Genomic DNA, 8,302 nt, shown 5'->3' on the forward strand with positions numbered 1-8,302 from the left:
TCAGAAGCTTTACATGCCTAGTTTGGGACCCCGGAGGCTATTGGCATTCCAAGCACTGGTGGAGATTTCTAGATGAATTTAAACACAAGCCACCATAACAGGAAGCTCTTCAAATGTCCAACTTAAGGACTTTAACTAAAAGTGCTAGGTGGGAGACAACCCACCGTGGTATGATCGTTCCTTTTACAATTTTAATTTTATTTAGTTTTGTTTGTTTTTGAATTTTATTTTATTTTATTGAACCTGGAATCATGCACAGCATTCACATTAAGCACTACATTCTGCATATTGCATTCCGCATTCTGCATATGAAAAAAAAAAGGGTGCTCGACGCGACCGCATGCCCCATGCGATCGCGTCGAATGGCGAACTACACTTCCCACGCGACCGCGTCATCCACGCGGCCGCGTGACCTGGAGATCGGCGTAAACATCCAACGTCCAGAAAGTTAGGTTGGAATCGTGCGGCCATTGTGCGTCTAGCACAAAATTTCCCACGCGATCGCATGCCCCATGCGATTGCATCACATGCACACAACCAATCCCACGCGACCGCGTGAGCGACGCAATCGCGTCGGATGGATTGCACAATTCCCAATAGGAGACAGAGAGTTGCGCTGGAACGACGCTGGATTTGTGCGTTTAGCACAATTTCCAGCGACGCGATCGCATGCCCCATGCGATCGCGTCATTCCTTCTTTTACCCCTTCCATGCGATCGCGCGCCCCACGCGATCGCGTCACTCCCATTTTCACCCCAACCACGCGACCGCGTGCCCCACGCGGCCGCGTGGATTCAAAAATATAACCCCCCAGTCACGCGAAACCCTACATTCGCGCAGCCCCCCCCACTTCTTCTTCTCCCTCTCTTCAACCACCACCACCCAACCACCACCACCCAGCCACCACCGCGCCACCACCCAGACGCCGCCGCCACCTACCCACCACCCGCAACCCCGAACCCTCTCCCCTACTTTCCTCATTACCCTTCCCAAAGCCCCTACCCCCCCTAACAGTAGCAACCGCCGTGCCCACCGCCGCCAGCTGCCACGCCGGACGTCACCGCCACCACCCCAGCCACCTCTGTACCCCAACCTCCTTCTTTTGCCTTCCAGGTTCCGCAACACGCAATCCCTTTTATCCGTTCATAGTTTATTCTTATTTTTCCGTTTTTGTTCATGTTAGGATAGTTAGATATGCATGTTGTAGTGGATTTTAGGTTGTTAGGTAGCCTAGGTTGTGGTTAGTGGATTTAGGTCTGTTTATTTGCACTGTTCTTGTTTTTGTTGTATTAAATTTGCAAATCTATTGCTGCTGTGATCTTGTTCATATGCTGTACTTTCCTACATTTGCTGCTCTTTACATTGAACTTTCATGTTTATATTCCGTATATGTAATTTCAAGCTTTAATTTGGATTCATATGAACTGCTTGTTTGCTGTTTATTTTCCGGGAAAGTCCTATTTTAGCTGGAATGCTGCCCAAATTTCTGTGAAATATTTCTATTTATGTCTTGGTTTTGGCATTTTCAACTGTGCTTTCCTATAATTTCACCAAACCAATTCATGAATGCTTAGGCATGCATTCTTATTTTCTTTGATCTCCTGGTTCATAAACTGCAATTTTGATGTTTGATTCCTATTTTTGCCTTCTTTATCTCTATTTGAATCATCATCAAACTGTTTTACTTGTTTAAATATGAGTTACATATAGCTTCTACCTGTGATTACTTGTTACTTGGACTATTTTCCTTATGCCTCTTACTTTAACCCAATTTTCACTAACTCACTGATTTTAACTCTAACCAACCTAACCTTTTCAAAACTTCTTTTCTTGCTTTTCTTTCACTTTCTTTTAACATTCTAACCCAGGCATGATGTTAATTTTTCCATTTAACTTGCATTCAATTACATTTTGGATTGTGATTTCTCTTTTCAGACTTTTCACTCACATACAATCCTAAATGCACATTTTACTTAACTCATATTCATTATCCTATTGCTCCTTTGCCACTTTATGTTTTCTTTGACTATTTGCCTATTTGCTTTCCTATTTTTACTATATCCTGGTTTTCTGTTTTTCAGAATGTCAGATTCCCAGAGACGGGGCAAAGGCAAGGCCACTACTGGCAAAAGGAAACGAGGCGAAGCCTCTGTGTCTATCATCGACCTCATGCACGACGCCTCCTTACGGGAGAAAGCCTTTACCCCGTAGGAGAAGGCCGACCAGCTACTTCCCGCCACTGACCCAGTAAAGTTTGCAAACCGATACTGTGAGCTGAAGTATCCGGTGTTTGCAAACTCCAGAAACCTATACCTGGAGCGGACTTTGAAGATCCCAGAAAAACTCCAGCAATACACCTCTGATCAGATCAAACAACGAGACTGGTTTTTTTTTGGAGAGACCTCTGACTGAGGTTAATGCATCTTGGGTTAGGGAATTCTACTGCAACTACTTCAAAACTTCCCTAGATGCAGTAAACCTCAGAGGGAAGCAGATATTGGTTACTGAGGAGGCAATAGAAGAGGTTCTGAAACTTCTGCCTAAGACTGATCAGACAGATGGCTATTAGAAAGCTGAGGAGGATATGCGCTTCATGAAGTTTGACTGGGATGCAGTCAAGGCCCGGATTTCCCTTGACCCGTCCGTTCCTTGGATCATGGGTCAGAACACCACCATGCCCAAAGGGATCAAGCGGATTTACCTGAACGATGAGGCTCAGCTATGACATCAGATCTTCAGCAACTACATTATGTCGAGTACTCACGAGACTGAGATACCAGCCGCTATGATCACCCTCCTTTGGTGTGTGATGGAGGGCAAGGACCTATACCTGCCACGCTTTATCCGGCACTACATGGCCAGGGTCTACGTCCGAGGCACTCTCCCCTTTCCCTATCTGGTCACACAGCTGGGCCGTCGAGCTAACGTGCCATGGGAGGATGCTGATGAGAGGCCACCTGCTGCAGAGTGCAAGAAGCTTATCCCGCACAGCAGGAACTTCCTGGCCTTGGGCTACAGACCCCCATTCCTGACTGCTACTGCTGATGATACGGCTACACCATCTTCCGGTCCCTCTTCCTCCACTGCTGCACCATCTAACCCCGCCACCACCACTGCACCTCCACCTGCTACAGAGCCTGTCTATCATCTGGTGCACCGCTTGTTTCGACGACTTGACCAGATGGAGCGTCGCAACAAGCGACGCTACGAGCACCTGAAGCTGATGATACGATCCGGCGACATCCCCTCCGAGCCTGACACACCTTCTGAGGCATCTGAGGAGGAGGCGGATGCGCCCGAGGCAGAGACCCATCCCCAGGGAGAGGCGGAGCAGGCAGACACCCAACAGGCAGCACCCCAGCAGATCCAGGCTGTAGATCCTGAGATCCCCATTCAGACAGTCCCTCCTCTCCAGCAGCCGGACATTCAGCCAGCCACCACAGAGACACCAGCTACCATCCCTTCCAGTGATGACACCCCTTCACACCCTGTAAGCTAGGAACTTGAACATAACAGATTTAAATCCATAAACCTTGTATATATAGCATTACATCATGTAGTTAAATTAACAACACTTCATCAAAGAGAAACACTAGAACTTTAAAGCCATTCAATATAATTTTTGCATTGAGAATAATGAGAATTTTTAACTAAACCTGCATGACATACATAAGTGATAAATGATTTTTGAGCTAGAGAATACATAGCCTGTGAGTTTTGAGCTTAATTGTATGGTTACATTCAAACCATAATTTTTATTCCTGTGTGTTCCGCCCTTCTTTTATATTCTGGTATTCTTTACTTTGTTTTAATCTATATGTCCAATTATAGAATATAGAATATAGAATATAGATACATACCAAAAGAATGATTGAGGCCATTATTTGATTTTAGCTCACTTATCCCAAAATAACCTACCTTTTCACATCACCCTTGTTAGCCCCTTGAGCCTTTAAATCCCTTTTTTATTCTATTAGCCACACTACTAACCTTAAGCAGGAAAACAAAATAAAATCCCAAGTTGAATCCTTGGTTAGCTTAAGATAGAAAAATATGAATAGTTTAAATACGGGAAACCTATTGGGAACATGGATGATAAAAACAAGAGGTAGAAAAATTGAAAAGGATAAAAATAACTCAAAATAAGAAATTTTGGGAAGCATGCTCATGAGAAATCAAAGTGATTAAATTACCATGTGCATTTAAAAAAAAGTTATTTTTCAGTATTTAATAAAGGGGATACAAAAAGAATTCCCCAAATGCAAAATAAAAGAAATGCACATGGGATAAAAAAATAAAAATTGAAACATGAGCATGTAACATCCAAAAGTGGGAAAAATATGGGAAAATAGGTAAAGAAGTTTTGTTTTACTAAGTATGTATGTTAGGTGAGATCTTAGTCTAATTAAGGATTCACTTATTAGCTCACTTAGCCTTATACATATATCCTTACCTTTACCTTGGCCCCATTACAACCTTAATTAAAGACCTCATGATTTTTGGTATGACTGTATTCTATAATTGTTGATTGGTTAGATGAAGAACAAAGTTATAGAAAGGAAGAATAAAAAGAGGAATAGAGTGATTAACCCAATAAACACTGAGTGACTAGAGAGTAAACACAAATCCAGTGAGGGTTCAATAGCTCATTAACATTTATCTCTGTTCGAATTATCTAATTGTCGTGCAAGTTCATAAAATGCTTTTTCTCCCATCTCAATTGTAAAAAAAAATGCTTATTGATTATCTAAAGCTTGGCTATATATACATATATGACTCCTTGAGAATGTGAATTAATTTAACTACCTGTAAGCTTTATATATGAGTGAATAAATTAGAATTGCATGATGCATCATTCATATAGGTAGTTGCATTTAGATTAGATTGCATTGCATGACATTCCATCACTTTAACCTTACTTATTACCTTGGATTTAGCATGAATGGACGACGCGATCGCGTGCCAAGCGCAAATCAGCAGCGACGCGGCCGCATGACTGACGCGACCGCGTGGCAAGGAAAAGCTCCGAATGACGCGACCGCGTGACCCACGCGGACGCGTGACAGAGGCTACGCACCAGAAATTGCAGAAGACGCTCCCAGCGAATTCTGAGGCCCTTTTTGGCCCAAATCCAAGCCCGGAAAGCATAGACCAGAGGTTATGAAGTGAGGGAATACATCCATTCAAAGAAGAGCTCGCCAATTTCCACTTTCCATGATTTAGATTAGCTGGGAGAGAGGTTCTCTCCTCTCTCTCTCTTAGGATTAGGATTTAGGACTTCTCTTAATTTTAGGAGTAACTCTCGATCCAGGTTTAATGTTTCTTTACTTTAGTTGATTATTTACTTTTGCAATTTGATTTATGAATTCTTCTATGTTCCAGATTATTTGAATTAATGTTATTTGAGGTATTCTCGTGCCAAAAGTTTGCTTTACAGTTATTTATTCATTTTAATTGCCATTTAATTTACTCACCATTAAATTACTTGTTCCTCATTCTTGAAACCCCAATTTGCAATCTCCATAGCCAATAATAAGAACATACTTCCTTGCAGTTCCTTGAGAAGACGACCCGAGGTTAAATACTCGGTTATCAATTTTAAGGGGTTTGTTACTTGTGACAACCAAAACGTTTGTAAGAAAGGTTGATTGCTTGGTTTAGTAACTATACTTACAATGAGAGTTTACTATAACCTCTAAACCATCAATCTTCAGCTCTTTCAGTATTTTAGGTACAAAAATATTATTAAAGTTTCTGTCTCTATATTTAAAAATCTCAGTTTCCAGTGTCCCTACTTTTTGGAGGTATTGAAATACTGAAATTTTTGAGACAGAGACACAAATTTAAGTGTCAGTCTCTACCTCAACAAACATAATACTGAGTTCTTGTCCCTGAGTCTCAGTTCCAGTCTCTACAAACAAACGCTACCTCAAGGTTAGTTCTTAGTTTACTTTAGTTTATGGCAATGTTCTGAAAACCGGACCGGACCGGCCGATCAAACCGATCTGACCATGAACCGATAGCTTAAGCGGTTCGATTTATTAGCAGAAATCGATGTTCTAGAAACAGGATACAAACCGCTGAACCAGTCGGTCAAACCGGACCGAGACCCGGTCGGTTTATAAGAAACGACGCCGTTTCTTTTGTTGAAAGGAAATATTATAAAAACCAGACCGGACCAGCCAGTTTGACCGGTCTAACCGTGAACCAGCAGCAATTACGGTCTGGTTTGTCCCCTAAAACCGTTTCTCTAAAAATCGGAGGAAAATCGTCGAACCGGCCGGTTGAACTGGACAGAGAACTAACCGGTTTAAAAGAAACGGCGTCGTTTTCGCCAAATTTGCTTACTTTCACTCTTGGTAGTTGGTTCTAAAGCTCATTCGTTTCTTTCTCCATTTCTCCCTCCGTTTCTTTCATTCACAGAAGCTCATCCAAAAAACCCTAGTACTGTAAGCCTACACCACCGCCGCCGCAAGGAGTGGCATACTGCCGCCGTCCGTCCGTCTATCTAGCTTCCCTCGTGCTCCAAGTCTTCAACCCCTGTTCGCTGTCACCGATCGCAGCTGCTTCCTCGAGCTCGGCGTCCGTCGTCTTTGTCTGCTCAGCCGCGCTTCCGCCGCCATTGGTTGCCGTTAACATTCGCGCCTTCGTTCAGCCGTCATCTTCGTTCGCGTTCTTCGCCGTTCAAGTTTGCTCGGCGTTCACCGTTCGCGTTCACTCGCCGTTCACCGTTCGGGTTCGCGTTCGTCTGGAAGCCATGTTGCCTTGCTTCAAACTCTGCGACCAACCCGCGCGCTCCACCTAGCCGTCGAACTGCTCTCTTTTGTCGCCGCCGTGAGTTCCCTAAACCCACCACCAGACAATACACTCACACAACACCAATACTCTGCTTGAAACTCTGCAACTTCTTATTTCTATTACAATAAGTAACTATTTGATTTGGCAGTGATTTGGATTTTTTTCATAAACTGAATTAAAGTATACAATAGTTATGTTCTCTTCTCTATCACATTGATACTAAGCTTTGAATTCTCTTATTTCGCTTCAAGTTAACCGCACTCAACATGTTTGATGAAATGCTTTAACCATATTTCGGGTTGGTTTTATCATTTCTAGCTTTTAGAAACTTAGTAAGTTGATTGCATGTGAAATTAGAATAATTGGATCTTAGTAATTAGGAAATTTTAGCTGCACAAATAGCATCTTTGTAGAAAACTTATTAGCATGATGATTCCACTTGCATTAGTGTTCTTCTGGTAAATTTTAACGGTTAGTGTGAACTTGTTAATTTGCTAATTGTTCTTGTGTTGTTGTTCTTTTGTTCTTCTGTTATTTTTATTTTATTTTTTTGTTGTTGTAATTTTCTGTTCTTGAACCTGTTTAAGTTGATAATTTGCTAAATTGTTGGGCTGCTATTGTTTTAATTTGCTAAATTGTTAGGTTTCTGTGATTTAATTTGTTGGATTTTCTATTTAGGTCTTGTTCTTGTTTATTTGCTAAATTGTTGTTGTGTATTTATTGTTGTCTTTGAGATTCTTGCTGGATATTGGTGATCATTGATTTATTATATGCTTCATGTTTTCATTGTTTTCTTCTTCTAAAGGAAAAAAATTATGTTTTCATTGTTTTGTTGATTGTTTGTTTTGTTTCAGAAATTAATTTTTTGTGATAAATGCTCAAACTCTAAATGCTGTTCTGTTGGTTTCGCAGTGTTTGTTTTGTTTCAGAAATCAATTTTTTGTTATCAATGCTCAAACTCTGAATGTTGTTCTTCTGTTTTTGTTTTGTTTCATAAATCAATATTTTGTGATCAATGCTCAAACTCTGAATGTTGTTCTGCTGTTTTTGTTGTTTCAGAAATCAATTTTTTGTGATTAATGCTCGTACTCTGAATGTTGTTCTGTTTTGTTTTAAGGCTGAGTTTAGAAGAGGTGATTGATTTCTGAGTGTTGTTTTGTTTTTGTTTTAAAGCTGTGTTGTGTTCAATTTTCATTTTGTAGGAAATTCTTTGAGGTATATAAGAATTAAGAAGGAAGACTATTTTAACAGTATTATTCTGTTGATTCTGGTATGCTACAAGCTTGAACATAGAATTGAAGAGAGAAACCCTTTATTATTTTATCATTGGCCTATTTTTGGCATTGCATATCATTGTAGTTTGTTTATTCATAGAACTAGTTGTTTATAATCCCCTTTTGAAGTAAAAAAATGCAGTAGAAGAGTGTTTAGAACCAGTTGCTTTATTCATTGAATTTTTATAGAATCAGGTGTTTATTATAAAACGGTTTTTCCGGTTGAACCA

At 40.9% G+C, this 8,302-nt stretch overlaps 1 protein-coding gene across 3 annotated transcripts in view; it reads left to right on the forward strand.

Annotated features, from left to right (window-relative positions):
- LOC107627414 (protein FAM136A-like) overlaps positions 6,402-8,302 on the forward strand; it is a 5,620-nt gene continuing 3,719 nt past the window's right edge. For 2 of the 3 annotated variants that reach the window (XM_021119131.1, XM_016330251.2), the window contains exon 1: positions 6,402-6,834. The gene's annotated coding sequence lies outside the window, so the exon portion shown is untranslated. Of the gene's footprint in view, positions 6,835-8,000; positions 8,297-8,302 lie in introns of those variants that run through there. The other variant, XR_002359597.1, reaches the window with a different exon arrangement.

The sequence above is a fragment of the Arachis ipaensis genome, chromosome B01, assembly GCF_000816755.2.
Source record: "Arachis ipaensis cultivar K30076 chromosome B01, Araip1.1, whole genome shotgun sequence".
Lineage (NCBI taxonomy): Eukaryota > Viridiplantae > Streptophyta > Magnoliopsida > Fabales > Fabaceae > Arachis > Arachis ipaensis.